This window comes from Phascolarctos cinereus, unplaced genomic scaffold, assembly GCF_003287225.1.
Source record: "Phascolarctos cinereus isolate Bilbo 61053 unplaced genomic scaffold, phaCin_HiC Scaffold_726;HRSCAF=1367, whole genome shotgun sequence".
Classification (NCBI taxonomy): Eukaryota; Metazoa; Chordata; class Mammalia; order Diprotodontia; family Phascolarctidae; genus Phascolarctos; species Phascolarctos cinereus.
The window spans coordinates 348,287,523-348,308,170 of NW_027556098.1; the positions used below are offsets into that span (position 1 = coordinate 348,287,523).

The 20,648-nt window shown below is 39.2% G+C and overlaps 1 protein-coding gene and 1 long non-coding RNA gene across 5 annotated transcripts in view; one reads left to right on the forward strand and one right to left on the reverse strand.

The window, feature by feature from the left end:
- PGAP2 (post-GPI attachment to proteins 2) overlaps positions 1-20,648 on the forward strand; it is a 37,566-nt gene that overhangs the window by 5,707 nt on the left and 11,211 nt on the right. The window lies entirely within an intron of this gene.
- LOC144458234 (uncharacterized) lies at positions 669-11,841 on the reverse strand. The gene is made up of 2 exons (XR_013487827.1): positions 7,022-11,841; positions 669-3,868 (listed from the first exon to the last, which is right to left on the reverse strand). It is a non-coding gene; the product is annotated as an uncharacterized LOC144458234 (long non-coding RNA).

Here is a 20,648-nt window from a genome sequence, read left to right on the forward strand (position 1 = left end):
AACAAGCCAGACAAATCATCATATTGGTCATGTCATGCTTTATTCATCACCCCTATACCATTACCTCTCTGCTGAATGGTGAAGGGCAGGCTTCACTATTAGTCCTTTAAAGTCATTATTGGTCACCACTGTGAGCAGAGTTCTGAAGTCTTTCAGTGTAAATGTCCTTTGCAATTTTGTGATTAGTGTGTAAATTATTTTCCTGGCTCTACCTATTTTACTCTGCATCAATTCATATAAGTGATTTCTTTCCAAATTTGTCCAGGTTCTTCATATTTTCATTTCTGTTAGTACAATAATATTTCATCACATCCATATTCCACAGTTTATTCTGCTTTTTACCAATGGATGGGCACCCATGTTGTTTCTTTGCTACTACAAAAAGTGCTGCTGCAAATATTTTTGCAAATATGGGAGCCTTCCCTTAGTATTTGACTCCTTGGGGTATATGCCTAAGAGGAGTGTTGTAGGGGTACAGCAGAATATAGAGTTTAAGGACTTTTTAGTACAATTTAAATTTGTTTTCAAGAATGGTTGGGCCAATTCATAGTTCTATCAGTAGTGCAACAGTACATCTCTCTTCTTATGGCTCCTCAAACAGCTGTCATTTCCCTTTTATGTCATTTTTGCTGTTGTAATAGAAATTAAGGTAAACTGACACAATAAAGTTTCAAGCATGTTCCTTTTATTAGCAAAGCTGGCATTTACCAATAAAAGAGGTCAATGGTTCCTCAGTAGCCAAAGACCCTGAGTTAGGGACAATAGGATCTTTTATAGTGATAAATAAGATGACAGAGCAAATCTCGGGTAACATAGGCATGTCGTCTTCTGATTGGCTAGACATTTTAATGAAGAGGTGGGATAAGTGTTATCTCAGCTCCTCCATTAAGTCATTGGGAGATGAGATCAGTTCTCAGGCCATGGAAGTTGCTACAATAGTTTAGATTGATGACATTGACCTTTAGGCAAGTTTCTTCTGAATATGGGCCATGGGTGAAGTTACAGGGGTGTAGGGACAAGTCACAAGAATAGAATTGTGCCCTAAATGACCTGAGATTACCTGAATCACAAGAATAGACTTGTGGCCCAAGTGACCTGAGGTTACCTGAGTATACTTGCAAGGGTAAGGGATTTAGACTCACACAGGGAAGGAGAATGGTAAATCTATGCTGACATGATTAAGTCTTAACAAATAGAATTAAAATCAGTTTTCAGTTTCACAATTCCCCACTTTGATTCTTGGGAGGCCATGGTTTCCATGAATCACTTAGCCTGACTAAAGTTACAAATCAAAGGATAGTAAAAGTCATGTATGTGTGTCCCTTCATAATGTTTAGTAAAGCTGAAGTAATGATTACAGAAGCAAAAATACTGTGAATAACAAATTTGAATCAACATGCACCACTGTGAGTTTCTTAGGAATCAGTTTATCAAAGCTAAAAGGCAATTATGAGGCTATGGCTAAAAAAGCCCTGTGACATGGCACAAGCCCCCTAATTTGGGCTAATATCTCTGCTTGTGCTTATGCTGTAACCCCAATATATGGGAATAGGGACTAAAGAAATTTTATCCCAGGCATTCTATTTTAATGGGACTAATCTGAGAGAGGATGGCTTCCATACCATCAGACTTAAGCCTATTACAATTCACCCCTTAGTCTTTGAGACAATCTGTGATACAGGCATTGACAAACTCCATCAGGGTTAGTCCCTTTCGGTAAGTAGGCCTTACAGAGACAGTGGCTCATGGGGAAGAAAAGAAAGAGAAGGCTGAACATTATGTTTTCTTGCTGGTAACCCATTCCAATGTCCATTTCATCAGCATATCATATCTTAGGGCTTAGATGTCTCATGCAGTTGTCTGATTTCTGAAAACATCTCTCTGGCGTTCTGGAATAGACTTGTCCTCAGGGTAGCTCTGAAGGTAGGAACTTCTCCTACAAGATCTGTTTCTCTGGTTCGGGTTATTTGTAGAGATTCTTAGATGTTTCCACTACAATCTTTTGCAGAACAAACCTCAGTACCATTTAGTACACACTCCTAAATTTGGTATTGCAGTAACCAGCACAAGCATCAGGAACCCATAAATACATGTCACCTGTTGTTACCTAAACCTTGTATCCAATATGGACACTGCTATCAGCAGACTAAAGGGAAACTCTTAAAAAGAAATCCATGAAGGTCAGACTTTAAGATGAGCCCTTCTGGGTAAAGATGAATATTTGCCAAAGTAGACATGTAAGCTAAGGTACATAAAAAGAAAACCATCAGTTATACTACTTATAATTGCCCTGTGATATAAGTTAAAAAATTGTTATGCTATTGAGAAATCAAAAACTAAACATTTTAAAATGTCATAGAAAGGGGCAACTAGGTGGCACAGTGGATAGAGCACCAGCCCTGGAGTCAGGAGGACCTGAGTTCAAATCTGATCTCAGACCAGACACTTAACACTTACTAGCTGTGTGAGCCTGGGCAAGTCACTTAACCCCAATTACCTTGTCCAAAAAAAAAGTGTTATTAAAATGTCACAGAAGGTAAGGCTCTGAAACTCTTTAAATTAAGGGGTTTTTTTTGTTTTTCAAGAGCTAGAAGAACTCTTTTTCTTTATTTTTTCTCCATTACATGTAAACAAAAATTTTTAACATTCTTTTTTTAAAATTTTGAGTTCTAAATTCTCCCCCTCTATCCCTTTCCTCCTCCCTAAATTAAACTTTAAAAATAAATCTTCCCACTCCATTCACTTTTGAAAAGTTTTCCATTACATCTTCATCTAAATGCAATTCCCATTCAAGTGGATATTATCACCATATCAGCTTGAAAGAAAGAGATATTTCAAAAAATTATTCTCATACATGAACACACAATTCTAAAGGGGCTGACAAGCTGAAAAACTTATTTATTTATTATTTAGTTGGTTAGGATATAGAATTGATATTACCTACTGGCATCTTGGTATTTTTAACATGAGCCCCACAGTAACTCAGATGCCTCAGTATTCACCTGCTCTAACATAGAAATTTGCTATAAAAGGAAAAAGGAGGGACATATTCCCCTAGCTCTGTTTGAATCCAGGCAAGAGTCATATCTGAGAGCCAGTCATACAGTAAAGTTTCACAGGATTCACAGAGTAGCAAAACCAGGCTCAGAAATAATCAGGTGAGAAAATTTCACATCCAGAGAGGAAATATCACAATAGAAAACTGAGTCAAGGATCTTACCTTTATCTTTGCAAAATTGTACTCTCAAGGGGTGTAAGGGGTGTTAAGGGGTGACTAGCCTTCCTGGTTTTAGGGTTTGCCAAGTCCTTTTCAAGGCTGCTTCTCCACCTTTGGTCTCCACCTGCCACCCAACTCTTACCTGTGGCTGCAAGAAGCTATAGCATGCACAGTAGCCACACCCTGATAAAAACCATTTTGGCAGATGAGCTGAACCAGGTTGAGGGTAGCCAACAAGCCTTAAACCTATCAGGGAGATATGAGGGATGTGAAGAATTCTCCCAGTGTAATAGGTAGATGAGAACAGTTTGTTCCAACAGCCATGAAAATGGTGGAAGCAGGTGATGTAGAGCCCTTAGAGCTGGTCAGACATGGTCACCCTGGTCATCCACTGTGTCCTGAGCCATTGCTAGTCATCTTGATCGTTTTTCTGTTACTGGACTTCAATGAGTCTGGAAGAAAGAGTGAGGCTGACAACTTTGTGCAACTCTGCCTCACTTAAGTCCAATTCATGTTCAAGTCAAGACATTACCCTATGATGTCATAGGACAGACAACACTTAAGCACAGACATCCACTTGTGCTAGTCCTCAGACTGTATTTCCTTTGCAAAAGTAGACTACTGGCTTCACAGCACCATCTGAAATAAAAACTTAAAACAATATTGAATTAAAGTGGTGTGATATTTAACCTCAAACAGCAAGATGTGGGGGTAGCTAGGTGGTGCAGTGGATAGAGCACTGGTCCTGGAGTCAGGAGGACCCGAGTTCAAATCCAGCCTCAGACGCATAACATTCACTAGCTGTGTGGCTGGTCAAGTCACTTAACCCTAATTGCCTCACCAAAAAAAAAAATAGCAAAATGTCAGTGATCACAGCACAGGATGAGGATGTTACTGGTTACCTTTGTTTTCATAATCACAAATCATCATAAAGTTACTTTTATACTCTAAGCAAACTTCTGAGTTCTCCCCAAGCTTCTAAGGAAATCGACATTTTAGGGCTAGGGTATAGTTGGTAACTGTCAATTATTATTTATTTCATGTTAACATATCAATTTAAATAACACCAAAGTTTCTTATATCGAAAATTCTAATTAAGGTTAAAATGTACTTCTCAGAAATGAGCTAGAAGCAGGAAGGCTGCTAACTGCTTTCTCTGTGTTCCTTCATCAGAATTTCTCCCACTTTGACTAATGAGATCAGTAGGCTTAAATGTCAAATGTCTTAACTTCTTCCACAAATTGTCAAATTTACTCTGTAGCTTTTAATCTTAGAACACTTAGGATACTAAGAAGTTAAGGTTTCATGACTCTTAGGGCTTTAGTTCAGTTGTGTCTGACTCTCTGTGATCCCATTTTGGGGTTTTCTTGGCAAAGATACTAGAGAGATTTGCTATTTCCTTCTGCAGTTCCATTTTACAGATGAGGAACAGGCAAACAGGATTAAGTGACTTGCCCAGGGTCACAGAGCTAGTAAGTGTCTGAGGTTGGATGTGAATTCATAAAGATGAGTCTTCCTGACTTCAGGCCCAGTGCTCTATTCATTGTGCCACCTAGCTGCCCCATCTCAGGGCAGTGCTGTCTAATTGGCAGAGATAGGAATTGATTTGCTCCTCTTTGTAACCTCTAGATCGACCCATGATTTTATGGGTGTAGGGAACCTTAAAATGTATTGTTATTATTCCCAACTTAATTATATTGCCACACTCTAACCTGGGTGTGGGGCTAGTTTTTGAAATCTTAGAAGTACAACCTTGAGGCTACATGTGGCCCTCAAGGTCCTCAAGTGCATCCCTTTGACTGAATCCAAACTTCACAGAACAAATCCCTTTAATAAAAGGTCAAAAGGCCACATGAAACCTTGAGGCCCAAAGTTCCCCACCCCTGCTTTAAGCCATTTGCAGGGCTGGTAAGATCTAGGACTTTGCATTTCATAGATAAGGACATCTTAAGAGATCTTTGCTTTATCAAATTTACAGAAATTATTACCATTATCTATTACATTTCTAAATAGTTTTCAAACATCTTTACATATTTTTAAAACAATTGAATCTATAACCAAAGAGAATTCAGGTAAAAAGAAAAATTACTTTTCTAACAATATTTCTAATACAATGATTTACCAGATTTATGTTAGGCATTGGTTAAACATTTCACAATCATTTGGTCCTCCCAACAACCCTTGGGGGTAGGTGCTATTTTTATCCACTTTACAGATTAATAAACTATGATAAACAGAGGTGAAATAACATGCCTAAGGTCATACAACCTATAAATTTCATAATGTCAAAAAGCAATTGCAGTTTGTATTAAGTTCTAATCTACCACAATTATCCTAATAGGAGAACACATCTCACCTTAAATTAGTTTTAAGATAAACCTTAATCAAGTTAAATCATCTCTGGTTTTACAATCACAAATAATACCATTCAAAATCTCAATTTATTCAGAGACATTAGATATTAGGATTTTAAAATCTAAAGCCTCTTGTTATCAATTTGGTTTATTTTCAGAGATTCCTAGTGGCATTTTTCACATTCCTATAAACCTTTTCTTTGTTCTGTTTAAATCACTCAAAAAGCTAAATCTATTCCTTTGTGTTCTTTGTTTGTTTGTTTGTTTTGTTTTAGGCAGTTGGGGTTAATTGACTTGCCTAGGGTCACACAGCTAATGTCAAGTGTTTGGTCTGAGGTCAAATTTGAACTCAGGTCCTCCTGAATTCAGGGCCGGTGCTCTATACACTGTACCACCTAGCTGCCCCCTATTCCTTTGTGTTCTTAATGCAGCCTCACTGTATGCTTTAAGAGGGTGACCTCACTTTTAACTCAGTGTCATTTGCCACTTTCTGCAGTATTAACCTTGGGAAGGGTTTTTCTTTTTCCTTTTTCTTTTCTTTTTTTTTTTTTTCTAGGACAGGGCAGGTAGGTGGCACAGTGAGTAAAGTGCTGGCCCTGGCATCAGGAAGGCATGAGTTCAAATTTGGCCTCAGACATTAGCCGGGTAACCCTAGGCAAGTCACTTAAACCTGTTTGCCTCAATTTTCTGGAGAAGGTAATGGCAAATCACTGTAGTATCTTTGCCAAGAAAACTCCAAAAGGGGTCAGAAAAAGTCAGACATGACTGAAACAATTGAACACTAACAAGTATCTATCTAAAATTGCAGGAAAAGCTTTCTCAATTCTCTTCTATTTAATTTCCTAATAATATCCTAGATTGTCAGTAGAACTAATTTTCCTGAACCTTTCCTTTGCAATTTCAGCATTTATTAATTAATTATTTTAAAAATTAATCTCTTGTTCAATAACATTCAGTGTCAACTGGCTCATATAGTTAATAAAACAATATTGTACTTAGATGTCATACTGCCTTTATGAGTTTAAGGAAAATGAGAAAATCCACAATAAGTTGAAAGTGCTATTACAATGGACAGTGCTGCAGGGACTAACAATGCATACTAGCTTTTAAAACAGACTTACCCCTTTTGGCCTAACATTTAGTTACTTCTAAACGTAAGTAACATATTTTGTTCAAATAAATATTAAAAATATTCATTGTGATTTTAGCAATATGTTAAGTGACTAGAAAAGGCACTACTGCTTAAGTAAAGCACTTAATGTAACTTCTTTTTAATTCCCTAGTTGTCCTTATTACATTAAAAAATTTTTTTAAAAATACTTTGCCTTCATCTGTAGAAATAAAAAAACTATTACAATTATTTTAAATGTTTCTGTCTCTAGGTCTTTGTCTCTGGTTTACTTAAATAATTAAGTTCACAAAACATTCTTGCAAATTGAAGTTTACTTACTTTTAAGTTTGTTGGTCACAAGTCTTTCCCTTTTTGTGGAGGCAGTTCTTAAGAGCCAGAGCTGCCAACTGTTTCAGGAGCCATCTGCACCTGTGTCTTTTTACTGACACTTGTAAACAGGGTCAATTCCTCTTTTTCTCTTTCCTCTTTAAACTATAAATTTGTCACTCTCTGGGGAAAGACTGATTAAAAGTTGATTCACTCTTCACTTTTCATAATCTAGATAAAGTATCTGTAGATTCAATATTCCCATCCTTTCTTTGAAATATCCAGTTAAATGTTTGATAGGTTTTTCCTTTTAAAATTATATTGATACTTGGTAATTTCCAATTCAAGAGAGTTGCGTTTTTGAATTTTTAACATTTCTTATTCAATGGTTTTACAATAATAACATATATTTTCAAATACTAATTTTTGACATTTTAAATTGATTACATTCAAGGCTAATATAGAGAAATCTTGATCAAATTATTCTTTAAAGACAAAAACATATTTTTACAGTTTCTAAACATATTGCCCTGATGTCAAATGTTGGGTGACAACATGAAAATTAAGCCCAACAGCAATAACCTATCTCTAATATTCCCTAGGGCTAGTTTTATCTTAAGGGTTCTCTTTATTCCTCAAATCCTTCTTTGTGTAATACCTATTCCACAACTATACTCACCTCTTCCTTTTTGCAATTCTTAGCAACGTGACTTTGTTTTAGACAGTAGAAACATCTAGCCTGGGCCCTAGATTTAGATCTTTCTTTTTCTTTGTCTCTCTTCTCTAGTAGACACACTGGGCTGTATCTTTTAACTCATCAATTCCTTTCTCATGCTACCCTGAGCAATTCTTTTTCAAAAAATGCTTCTTAAGTTCTGGTTGAGAAAAGTTAACAAAAGCTAAATTAATAATTCAGGTATCATGCAGATCACTCAAATTTTGTTATTTAAAAAAAAGCAGTTAGAAATGCCTTCTGGAAATTGAAAAATATTCCAAATTCTGGGATGGACAGCACAAGTAGCCGTAATCTACAAAATTTAGCTTCAGAACCCAACTAACATGTATTTATAATTCCTTATATTTGAAACCAATTTTTACTTAAGCTTAATGTTTCTTCACTCACCTCAAGTCTCTCCTTGATTTAAACAGACTCCTCTCTTTTTGTGATCAAGAAGAAAATTCAAATTGTACACTGTCTTTGAAATCTTATTGAAGCTGACTTCCTTTTTTTTTGCTAGTGATCTGAAACTTTTAAAACTAGAGTGAAAAAACCTCCCTCCCTAAAACAATAAAAGCAATTTGTATGTAATTGTTTCTTCTTCTAAAACAAACTCTACAGTTTTGAGGTACCACAAAGATACAATACCCACAAACAATCAATTCATAGCCACTTTATGTTTAAGACTGATTATGTTCTATACTTATGCCTATGCTTACTTTTCAAGGCCCCAAGAAAAGTTAATTTATTCTATCCCAACACAGAAACACAAAAAGATACAGACACAGAAGCACCTCCTGACAAGAGTTTTCCTCCTTAACTCTCTCTAAAAATGAAAGCTAAGACCTATCTAGCAGGGAAAGAAAGCGCTCCCCCTTCAAGACTCTTTGCCTGGGCACCTTCCTAAAAATGAGGTGACACAAAAAAATTGGCAGTAGTTGAAATTCCCCTTTAAGTCCAATAGAGGGATTGCAGTAGTCAATTAGAAACACCTAATGGAATCTATTTGATAGTGCACATAATACTCTTTAGAGCTCTGTTTCCACTAGCTGTCACTAAAGAGCCTACAGGCCCACCAACTCTTGGTAAAAAGCTTATAGATTCCACCTACTCTTCCTGTAGAAAAAAAGCTTACAGATTCCACCTACTCTTCCGGTAGAGGAAGAGCCTACAATACGTTGGCTTGGAAGAAGTTGGGTAAGACCCAAGGGGGAGTCTGTTCCTGGGGTGGCCCTCTGCAAAGATATCCCTCGATAGAAATCTACTGGGGCTTCACAGGGGGTCTTTGAGAGGGTTGTTGTGGGATTCGGGATCCCTCACTTGAATCCCTTCCTGGTTGCCAGTGGTCATGATAGAAATTAAGGTAAACTGAGGCAATAAAGTTCCAGGAATGTTCCCTGTATTGGCAAGCCTGGCATTTACCAATAAGAGGGGTTATTGGGTACTTAGGAGCCAAAGACCCTGACTTAGGAATAATAGGATCTTTTATAGTGTTAGGCTGGATTTAAACTCAGGTGCTCCATACTTTATCAGGCACTCTATCCACTACATCACTTAGTTGCCCCTACCTGAGTACAGCTGCATGGGTAAGGGATTTAGACTGACACAGAGAAGGAGAATAGTAAACCTATGCTGGCTTAATTAAGTATAAACAGATAGAATTAAATAATTAAAATAGAATTAAAATCCATTTTCAATTTCACATTGCCAATCTAATAGGCTGAGGCAGCTAGGTGGCACCATAGTGCATAGAGGTCCATACCTGGAGTCAGGAAGACTCATTTTCCTGAATTCAAATCTGGCCTCAGACACTAGCTATGTGACCCTGGGCAAATCACTTAATCCTTTTTGCCTTGGTTTCCGCATCTGTAAAATGAGCCAGAGAAGGAAATGGCAAACCACTCCAATATCTTTGCCAAGAAAACCCCAAGTGGGGTCACAGTCAGACGTGACTAAAAATGACTGGATGGCAACAGCAGCCTAATGGGTCTGATGTGACAAATCAGAGTTGTTTTGATTTATTCTTTTCTTATTAGTGATTTAGAAAATTCTTTCATATGAATTTTGTTAGTTTTCACTTCATCTTCTGAAAACCGCCTCTTCATAGCCTTTGACCACTTATTTAAAAGTTTTCTTTTGAAAAGACTTTCAGTAAACATTCAGTGAATGCATACTATGTCCAGGGCTTTATGCTGAGTACTTTTTAAAAAAGAAGTTCAATTTTATTTTATTTTCAGATCTAGATTTTCTCCTTATCACCTCTCCTTCTCCCCTTTCCATTGAGAAAGTCAGAAAAACAAAACCTGCTATAAACATGTATAGTTAAGCAAAACAAATTCCCCACATTGGCCATGTCCAAAAACCAAAAATGTAAAGCTTAACCTGTATGTTTGAATCTATCTCTTCTCTAACTGAAGATGGCTAGCATGTTTCATCATGAGTCTTCTGAGATGTGGTTGGTTATTTTGTTAATTACAGTTCGTAAGTCTTTCTAAGTCTGTCTTTACACTACTGTTATTGTATTAATTGTTCACCTGGTTCTGCTTACTTCAGTTTGCATTACTTCGTATGACTCTTTCTAGGTTTTGCTGAAACCATCCCCTTCATCTTTCTTATAACATAAAACTATTCTATCACATTCATATACCCTAATTTATTCAGCCATTCCCCAATTGATAGGTTACCCCCTCAATAGTTTGTAATGCTTTACCACCACAAAAAGAGCTGCTATAAATATTTTTGAACATATGGATCCTTTTCCTCTTTCTTTCATCTCTTTGGGATATAGACTTAGGTAGCAGTATTGCTGAGTCAAAAGGTATGCCTCATTTAATAGCTTTTTCGGCATAGTTCCAAAGTATTTTTCAAAATAGCTAAACCAATCTACAGTTCCATAAATGGTGCGTTAATGTACTTGTTTTCCCACATTTGTCATTTTTGCCAATCTGATGTATGTCAGGTGGTGCCTCAGAATTGTTTAATTCATATTTGTCTAATTATCAGTGATTTAGAATATTTTTTCATATGCTTATTGATAACTTGGATTTCTTCCTCTGAAAATTGCCTATTCAAAACCTTTGACCATTTATCAATTGGAAAATGGCTTTTACTCTTATAAATTTGACTCGGTTCCCTATAGATCTTAAAAATGAAGCATTTATCAGAGGAACTTGCTGCAAAGATTTCCCCCCAGTTTCTGGTTTCTCTTTTCATTTTAGCCAAATTGGTTTTGCTTATGCTCAAATCTTTGTATTTTATGTAATCAAAAATTTCCATTTTACTTTCTGTGAACTTCTCCATTTCTCATTTGATCATAAACACTTCCCCTCTCCGAATAATATACACATTCAATTGGGTATGGAAATCTGTCTTACCCTATAGGAAAATGGGGGGAGGGGACAAGAGAGCAGGGGGGTGATAGAGAGGCGGGCAGATTGGGAAAGGGGGTGATCAGAAACAAATACTTCTGAGGAGGGACAGGGTCAAAAAGAATAGGATAAATGGGGGGGCAGGATAGGATTAAGGGAAATAGAGTTAGTTTTTCACAACATGTCTACTATGGAAGTGTTTTGCAGACTGCACATGTATAACCAATATTGAGTCGCTTGCCTTTTCAATGAGGCGGGGCGGGGGGGAGAGGAAGGGAGAAAATTTGGAACCCAAAGTTTTAAAAACACATATTTTTTAAAAAAGCATTTGCACATGCAGCTGGGAAATAAGAAATACAGGAAATGGGGTACAGAAGTCTATCCTGCCCTACAGGAAAATAGAAGGGGAGGGGGATAAGAGAAGGGGTGGAGAGATAGAAGAGAGGGCAGACTAGGGGAAAGGGTATTCAGAATGCATGCCATCTTGGGGTGGGGGAGGGGTGAGATGGGGTGAAAATTTGGAACTCAAAATCTTGTGGAAGTAAATGTTGAAAACTAAAAATAAATAAATTTATGTTAAAAAAAAAGAAAACCACTTCCCCTCTCCAAAGATCTGACAGATAATTTCTTCCATGAACCTCTAATTTGGGCATGCGGTTACCTTTTATGACAAAACTGTTTACCCATTTGGAGATTGTCTTGGTATACCATGTGAGCTATTGGTCTATACCAGGGGTGAGGTATCTATGGCCTCAAGGCCACATGTGGCCTTCTAGGTCCTTGAGTGCAGCCTTTTGACTAAGTCTAAGTTTTACAAAACAAATCCTTTTGTTAAGGGGATTCATTCTGTGAAGTTTGGATTAGTCAAAAGGATACACTTGGGGACCTAGAAGGCCACATGTGGCCTTGAGGCCGCAGGTGCCCTGCCCCTGGTGTACACCTAGGTTATTTTTTGTTTTGTTTTGTTTAACAGGCTGATTTCCAGATTTCTCAAATTTTTTTTGGTAGTGAGTTCTTGCCTGGGATATTTGGGATCTTTGGGTTTACCAAATATTAGGTTACTGTGCTCATTTGCTTCTGTATATTGTGTACTTAATCTGTTCTACTAATCAACCTCTCTATTTCTTACCCATTACCAAATTGTTTTGATGATTATGGCTTTGTTGTATAATTTGGGATCTGGTACTGCTAGACATCTTTCCTTTCTACTTTTTTTTCATTAATCCCTTAATATTCCTGACCTATTGTTCCTTCAGATGATTTTTTTTCCCTTTGCCCTATAAAGTATTCCTTTGGTAGTTTAGTATGGCACTAAGTAAATTAATTTAGATAGTATTGTCATTTTTATTCTATTGTCTCAGCCTACCCATAGAATTCAATATTTTTTACATTAGCTCATTCCATTTCTGGAGAGCTCTGTTGAGAAGTTTTCCCTTACATTTTGGCTAAATTTGCCTTTGCCTGTCTATACCTTCGCCCTGTAATGGTCTTGCCTTCTGGAGGCCAAAAAACCAAACCTAATCTCTTGTGCATGATAGTTCTCCAGATACTTGAGAATAACTATTTTGTATCCAAACAAGTCATCTCTTCTCTGCTTAAACATTTCTAGCTCCTTCAGCTGATCCTTGTATGGACTCTTTCTGGTCTACTGTCCTCTCGCTATACTGGCCACTTTTCTCTGGACCCCTTCCAGTTTATCAATGTCCATGGTAAAATGCAACAATCAGAACTGAACACACTACTCCAGATTTGGTATGACTAGGGTAGAAGAAAATAAAACTTCTACCTTCCTAGTCAAGCAATCAGTCCATCAATAACTATTTATTAAGTACCTACTCCATGCTGTGCAAGGAGATTACATTCTAATGAGGGTAGCAAGAAAGGTAGCAAATAGATATACACAATATGCATATATGTATATATACATTTATTAAATATAGAATAAACATAAAGTTAATAAATACAAATATATCCAAAGTATTTCAGTACAAAGTTGGTTGAGAGGGAAGGCACTAATACAGAGTTCTTTAGGGGGATCAGAAAAGGCTTCATGCAGAAGGTGCTACCTGAGTTCCATCATGAAGAAAGAGAGGGACTCTTTGAGGCCAGAATGAGAGAGTGCATTTCAGGCATGTAGGACAGCCAAAAAAGGGCACAGAGGGGGAATGGAGTGTTGTGTTTGAGAAACAGAGAGAAGCTTAGTTTGGCAAGATCACATAGTACAGGAGTAGATTAATGTACAGAGAGGTGGAAAGATAGGTCAGGGCCAGGTTGTGTAGGACTTTGAAAGCTGAACAGAGTTTACATTTTATTTTAAAGGTAAAAGGAAGCCACTGGAATTGGTTGAGTAAGGAGATAATATGTTCAGCTCTACAATTAAGGAAAATCACTTTGGCAGAATTATGTAGGATAGATGAGTGGTGAGAGATTTGAATCAGGGAGGCCAGTTAATAAGTTTTTGTAATAATTGAGGAGAGGGGTGATGAGGGCCTAACATGGTAATTGTGTGAGTGGAGGGAAGGGGTAAGATATGAGAGATGTTAGAAAGATAGAAATAGCAAGCTTTGTGCAACTGGTTCAGTGTTTGAAGTGAGAAAGAGTGAGAAGTCTACAAACCTGGGAGATTAGAAGGATGGTGGTGGCTTTAAAGAAGATAGAGAAAGTTGGAAGAAGAGAGGAAGAAAGGAAAGAAGGAATAAGCATTTATTAATGCTTCCTATGTGCCTACTATATGCCATGCACTGTGCTAAGTACTTTCCAAATATTTCATTACATCCTTACAACAACCCTGTGAGTTAGGTTCTGTTATTATCCTCGTTTAAAGTTGAGGAAACTGAGGCAGATGAAATGAAATTACTTGCCCAGTGTCACATGGTTGGTAAGTGCCTCAGCCTGAAGTTAAATTTGAACTCAGTTCTTCCTGACTCCAGGTTCAGCATTCTATCCACTGTGCCACCTAGCTGCCTCAGTATAGTAGTGATCAGGACTGAAGCTCAGGAAAAAGACTGGAGTGGAATATCTAGACCTGGGATTCATCTGCATTGAGATGATAGTTAAACTCATGGGATCTGATGAGGCTATTAAGAAAGAGGATAGAGGGAAAAGAGGAGAGGACTCTGGGTAGAACCTGAATACTGTGCTTTTCTTTATACCGCCTGTGATCACATGATCATGTTTCGTTGCACATTTCAATGTTGCCTCATATTGAGCGTGTAATCCACTAACCATCTGATGGCTTTCATGTGAATTCTTTTCACAGATCTTTCTCCCTTCCACGATAGTAATGAAGTTCATAGGATCATAGATTTAGAGCTAGAAAAGAGACATTAGAAGCCATCTATCTGAGGCAGCTAGGTGGCGTAGTGGATAGAGCACTGTCCCTGAAGTCAGGAGGACCTGAGTTCAAATATGGCTTCAGAGCAAACACTTGATACTTACTAGCTGTGTGACCCTGGGCAAGTCACTTAACCCCAAATGCCTAAAAAGTTTAAAAAAAAAGCCATTTATTCAACCTTTGTTTTCTAGGTGGGGAAACTGAGGCCCAGGGAAGTTCAGTGACTTGTCCAAAGTCACACACAGAGTCAAAGAGGAACAGGCCACATGAACTTCCACTTCCCCACAGGTGGCCTAGTAAGTAGAGAATCACTGAGTCTCTGAAATCAAATGGATCTTGAAGGGGGAGCCAAACTGAACTTCCTTAGACATGAATCAGGTCATGTTACTTCCTCACTGTCTTTAGTAGCTCCCTATTGCCTGCTAAGCTATACTTAGATTCCCGCTCCTTACAGTTATGGCCTTCCATACACTATTCCACCCTGCCTTTCCAGCTGTATGTCTGCTCTCCCATTCTGTGTACGCCATGCTCTAGCCAAACTAGTCTATTCTCTGGCTTCTCCCTGTACTCTCCCACCTCCATGCCTTTTCCCATCCCACTTTTGGACAGTAATCATTACTTTGAAAATTCTTCTTCTGTTGAGCTAATGTGTGTCTTCCAGTTCTAGTTCTGCCCTCTGTGACAAAGTGAAAGAAGTTTGATTTTTCTTCCACGTGACAGCCTTTCGGATATTTGAAAACCGTTGAAGTATTTTTCTTCCCTCCTTCCACTCATGTGCCTTCTCTTCCCTGTGCTGCTGTGTCACCTCTTCTCCTGTCCTTAGCTCCTTCCGCTCTTTCCATAAGATCCTTTCAAACTAAGCTTGCTACAGATTCTTAGGGACTGTAATTTGAGTCTAGATCTACATGTGGCAGCCATTTTGCTCTGTCTTTAGGCTGCCTGTTGCTGCCTTCCTTTGGCTGACTTCTAAATTTAGGACCAGCTCCTGAAAGCAAAGCAAATATGTTGATTCCTGAGCTGAGGACCCTTTTATCTCTACTTTTTGGATGACCTTGGACAAGTCTCTTTTCCTCTCCAGATCCTTGTTTCTGTTTAAGTAAAATGCATTGATTATGAACAAACAAGAGAATGGAAGGAAAAGGGCTTTCAAAACTATGAGGGATAATGAAGATGGGCTCAGGATGTCTGAAGAAATACTCACAAATGGTCCAGAGAAACTACAGAGCCTAGCTCCATAGACTCCTGTCCCAGAGTACTTCCAGCATACTGCTACCAGCCAACACCAAGCCCTGAACATCCTCTTGACACTCCATGAAAATCCTTCTTTATTTCAATAAAACATTTATTTATTTTCAACATTCATTTTTAAAAGACTGAGTTCCAAATTTTTTTCTCCCTCCCCTCCCCAAGACAGCAAGCAATCTGATATAAGTTATATATGTACAATCATATTAAACACATTTTCACATTAGTCATGTTGTAAAAGAAGGATCAGAACAAAAGGGAAAAACAAACAAAAAAAGTGAAAATAGTATGCTTCGATCTGCATTCAGACTTCATATTCTTTCTCTAGATGTGGATAGCATTTTCCATCATGAGTCTTTTGGAATTGTCTTAGATCATTGTATTGCTAAGAAAAGCTAAGTCTATCAAAGTTGGTCATTGTATAATGTTGCTGTTACTGTGTACAATGTTCTCCTGTTTTTCTGCTCACTTCACTCAGCATCAGTCCATACAAGTCTTTCCAGGTTTTTCTGAAGTCCACCTACTCATCATTTCTTATACCACAGTAGTATTCTTTTCCATTCATATACCACACAACTTGTTTAGCTGTTCCATAATTGATGGGCATCCCCTCAAATGCCAATTCTTGGCCACCACATAAAGAGCTGCTATAAATATTTTTGTACATGTGGGTCCTTTCCCATTTTTCAATAAAACATTTATTAAGCATGTAGCTGGTGCTGGGCCCTGTGTTTAGCACTGAGGATATAAAAATAGATACAAAACATACCCTGCCATCAAGGAGAGTACAATGTAACATGGTACCATACATAATTATGACATAATAGAGAAGGGGGAAAAGTTCAAAGCAGATGTACAAGTGAAACAGTAGGTAGATTATGGAAGACCTTAAAAGCCAGGAAAAGGATTTTACTTTTTACTCAGGAGGCAATAGGGAGTTACTACAGATTTTTGAGCAAAGGAGTAACATGACCAGATCTATGGCTAAAGATTAGTCTGTCAAGGAGTGCCTTGTGGTGTCAGGGAAAAGCATTGAAGACCAACAGTTAGTTGGGTAGCAAAGTTATCGGAGGAATAGGGCAAAAGATGGACAGGCTGAGCAGGTATAGACAGGCTGTGATCATCATTGGAGGCAACAAGTAAACCAAGTAGATTGCAGAACCATTTCAATATCTGAGTCTGGCTGTGGCATGAAGGATGGATTAGCTAGATGGAGAGGGTTTAAAAGATCCTGGAGAGAATATCTTTTCAGGTTTGGGGTGGACAAAATGCCCTTTGAGGTTTCTTCCATTATACAGATTCTATGCATCTTTCTGGGTAATTCAGGAGAGAAACACAAAACAAGGGACTGGTGAAACTGGAATTGGGAGAAGGAAGTGTTGCCCTTTCTCAGTGTGGAGCTACATTCCCACCCCAATCTGTTTCTATTGAACCACAGGTTCCCACACTCTTGGTGGAAAAGATGCTGTTTCAGAGGCTAGAAAGGCTCAGTTCCTGACCCAGGGTGACACAGCTTGGAAATGTTTAAGGCAGGATACAAAGTCAGGTATTCCTGAATCCAAGTTCAGTATTCTCTATACTAAGCCACCTACCTATCTTTAAAAAAAAAAGTTTATTTGGAAGCATAGTTATCTGGTTCCAAACCATGATGTGAAGTCTGGTACTGATACAGGTTGGTATTGTACTTACTTACTTAGGGCTTTACAATGAGTAATAAGCTTGGGAGGTACCTTGGGACAGTGGGAAGGTACTGTATTTGGAATCAGAGGACCTGGGTTAAAAATCCTGTCTCTGTCAGTACCTGCGTGACTTTGGGCAAGTCACTTAACAATGGCAACAATAATAGTAATAATGATAGTAGTAATCATCATCACAACAATAATAACTATCATTTGCATAGCACCTGCTATGTTCCAGGTACTGTGCTAAGTGCTTTACGAATATTATCACATTTGATCCTTGTAACAACCTCGGGAAGTTGGTAGGTATTTCATCCCTACTCTACAGATGATGAAATTGAGACAAAGGTTAAGTGACTTGCCCAAGGTCATACAATGAATAAGTGTCTGAGGCCTCAGTTTTCTTATCTGTAAAATGAAAGGATTGGCTTTCATGGAGCCCAAGGTCCCTTCTAGCCCTAAATCTAGGACCTTAACAAAACTCGGTAGTCTTTCAAGGTGACAGACCTCTGCTAGAGCTGAATGGGGCTCTTAAATTCTAAAACCAAGCATCACTGGACATCAACCATGCTCAGGGCGGGCTTTGATGAAGAGAAACTGGAAGTTATTTGAAAAGGAAAAAGTCAGGTGTGTACAAAAGCCAGCTCTTGGTGAAGGCTGATTGTTAAATTTTCAGTGTGAGCATTTACGCTTGGAAAATTGACAAATGCTACAAATCAGGGATTGATTGATTGTTCTATTGCTTGTTTAGTCTTAAGAAATTGATGGAGAAAATGCATTAGTAAAATAAAGATTAAACTTAAAAAAAAAAGATATTGTTTCACCTTCCAAAGGGAAGCTCAGTTCATTTCATTCATTTAACAGTTTGGTCATCAAATATTTATTAAATGTCTTTTGTATGCAGAGAACTGTGCTGGGCTTTAGGGAAGCTATACAGAATTAGATAAAACGTGACCCCTGGCCCCATGGAGCTCATTAGGGGAGTACTTGCTCTCTGTATTTCCCCACGTCAAAGTGGCTTGGCATGGATTCAGTCTTCCCAGCTCTGTTCCCAAAGTGAGGACCACTTGCTGAGAGAGCAGTGATACAAAGACCTGATAGAGACACCCTAAGATTCCAAGAGCTGGAGGGAAGAAAAGAGTCAAACTATAGAAATAGATTGAGAATGTATCCTCAGGTTGGAAGTCAAACTTTGGTGGGTAGTAGTGTGCCAGATAGGGAGCCTCAAGGGTAAAGGGCTATTTTAAGATATTCTAAGATGATGCAGTGTCTTGGGTGGCATGTATTTTGTGACCAGAGTGTGGTTCATTTGGGGGCCAACATGAGATCTCACTTAGGGTCTGGAGTCAGGGTTAAAATTAAATCTGTGTCTTTGTGGGTTCTGTGCTTCTAGATTCAGTCAGTGTCAGATGAGGGTGATATTTGGAAGAAAGCTGTCCCAGGGGGTGGGAGGTGTGGCTATCAGATGGGACGGAAGCCAGTTTTCCTGCAGTAGGTGGGCAGAACCAGGGCCATGGCCAGAGAAGGATTGGCTAGATGGTAGCCTGTAGGGTAGGCAGGGGAAGGAGGACCCCAGAGCCCAAGTCCCTCCCCAACCTAGCCTCATTGTGAATCCAGGAATCACTATTTGAGCCCAGTCTCTGCTCTGCCAGGTGCAAAGTGTGAGTAACCTCTCTCCCGGGAATCAAGGGGATCCCACAACCAGCACTATTCCCCTGTTAGTCTGCTTTCCTGAGCTAGGGGCATCTTCTTAGGATTGGGGCTCCAGCTTCCATGCTGGGTCTGGAGCCCATCAGATGCTAATGGAAGGGAAACTGTGCTCCCCACCCATAGTAGAGAGTAGAACCCTGGGTTAAAAGTCAGGCTTTAGTGTCCCCTCTGTGGCCATGGACAGTCCCTTTCCTTTCCTAGGCCTTCACTTTCCTCCTCTCTAAAATGAAGGGATTCTACTGGGTAGTTTCCAAGGTTCATTTCCCTGTTCTATGCTTTTATGATTTAAGTGAGAAGGGATCAGGGCTAATTTCATCCGGACTCAAGGGCTGAGCAGCAGTAAGCTCCTAATGCTAGCCCTTGTCCCTACTAAAAGCGAGAGAGTCCAGGCTGAGAGAGGTTGTATCCTTTACCTCTCTTACCTAAGACTCAGAGAGGTAGGAGGCCAGGCCCTGGGGCCCTGGCATCCAGCCCAGGTAGGGACTCAGGTGGCATAAGAGCCACTGGGCCATAGCTGAGATCTGGCTGTGCCTGAGGGTGGGATGGGACAGTGGGGGCGGTTCCTTTGATGCTTCTTCCCAGGCCACTCAATGGTCACTCTTGGGTACTGAGCAGGAATGTGGTTAGACCAGATTAGATGGGAAGTACCCATCTCCTGCCTGAGTCCCCAGCTAGTACCCTGAGACCCCCTTTCCCCTACACTAGCATCACTAGCATGATCCAAGGGAAGGAACCTTGGGCTAGACTGGGATCCAAGTCCCTGCTCTTCCATTGACCTCTTTGGGCAAGTTCTTTCCCAGTCATTGAGTCTCAGTTTCCTTCTCTCTAGAATCAGGAGTTGGATTTGATCATCTAAGGCCTCTTCTAGCTCGTAGGTCTATTCTGTATTCTTCCTATCTTTGTTTTTTTTTTGTCTCTTATTTTCTCTTGTCTTTTGAAATGTCTCTTTCTGTGTTACTATTCTCTTTCTCTCTTTCTCTCACTATTTCTTACTGTATCTCTTCTGTTTCAGTCTCTCTGTATCTTTTTTCTATCTCATATACCTCCCCAGTCTTTTTCTGTTTCTATTTCTGTCTTTTTCTCTATTGTTGTTTTTCTTTGTTTATCAATGTGTCTGTTTGTCTCTCTCAATCTTTTCCTCATTATCTCTGCCCATTTTTGTTTTTCTCTTTCTCTTGACTTCTGGCTCTTTCCCAATACTCTGTAAGACTCTTGAGTCCTAATCTCAGTAGTCCCACAGGCCCTGGTCTCTCCCCTTTCCTCATGTCCACTCAGGCCCCCTCAGGATGCTCCCCACGGCCTCTCAGCCCCTGGATCCTGAAGGGACTGTGTTCCGAATGCGCTTCATTTCTCTGGCCTATTGGGTCATCACCTTCCCCGTCTTCGGCTTCTTCTTCTGCATCATCTGGTCCCTCTTATTCCACTTTGAATACACAGTGGCTACTGACTGTGGGGTGAGTGCTGGGTCCAGTGGAATGGGTATGGGTGGAAATATTCTCCTAAAGGGAGGAACCAGACAGAGAGAGCTACTAGGGAGGATGAGAGAGCTCTAGCTATTGAAGAGACACAAAAGGAAGGAAGAAGA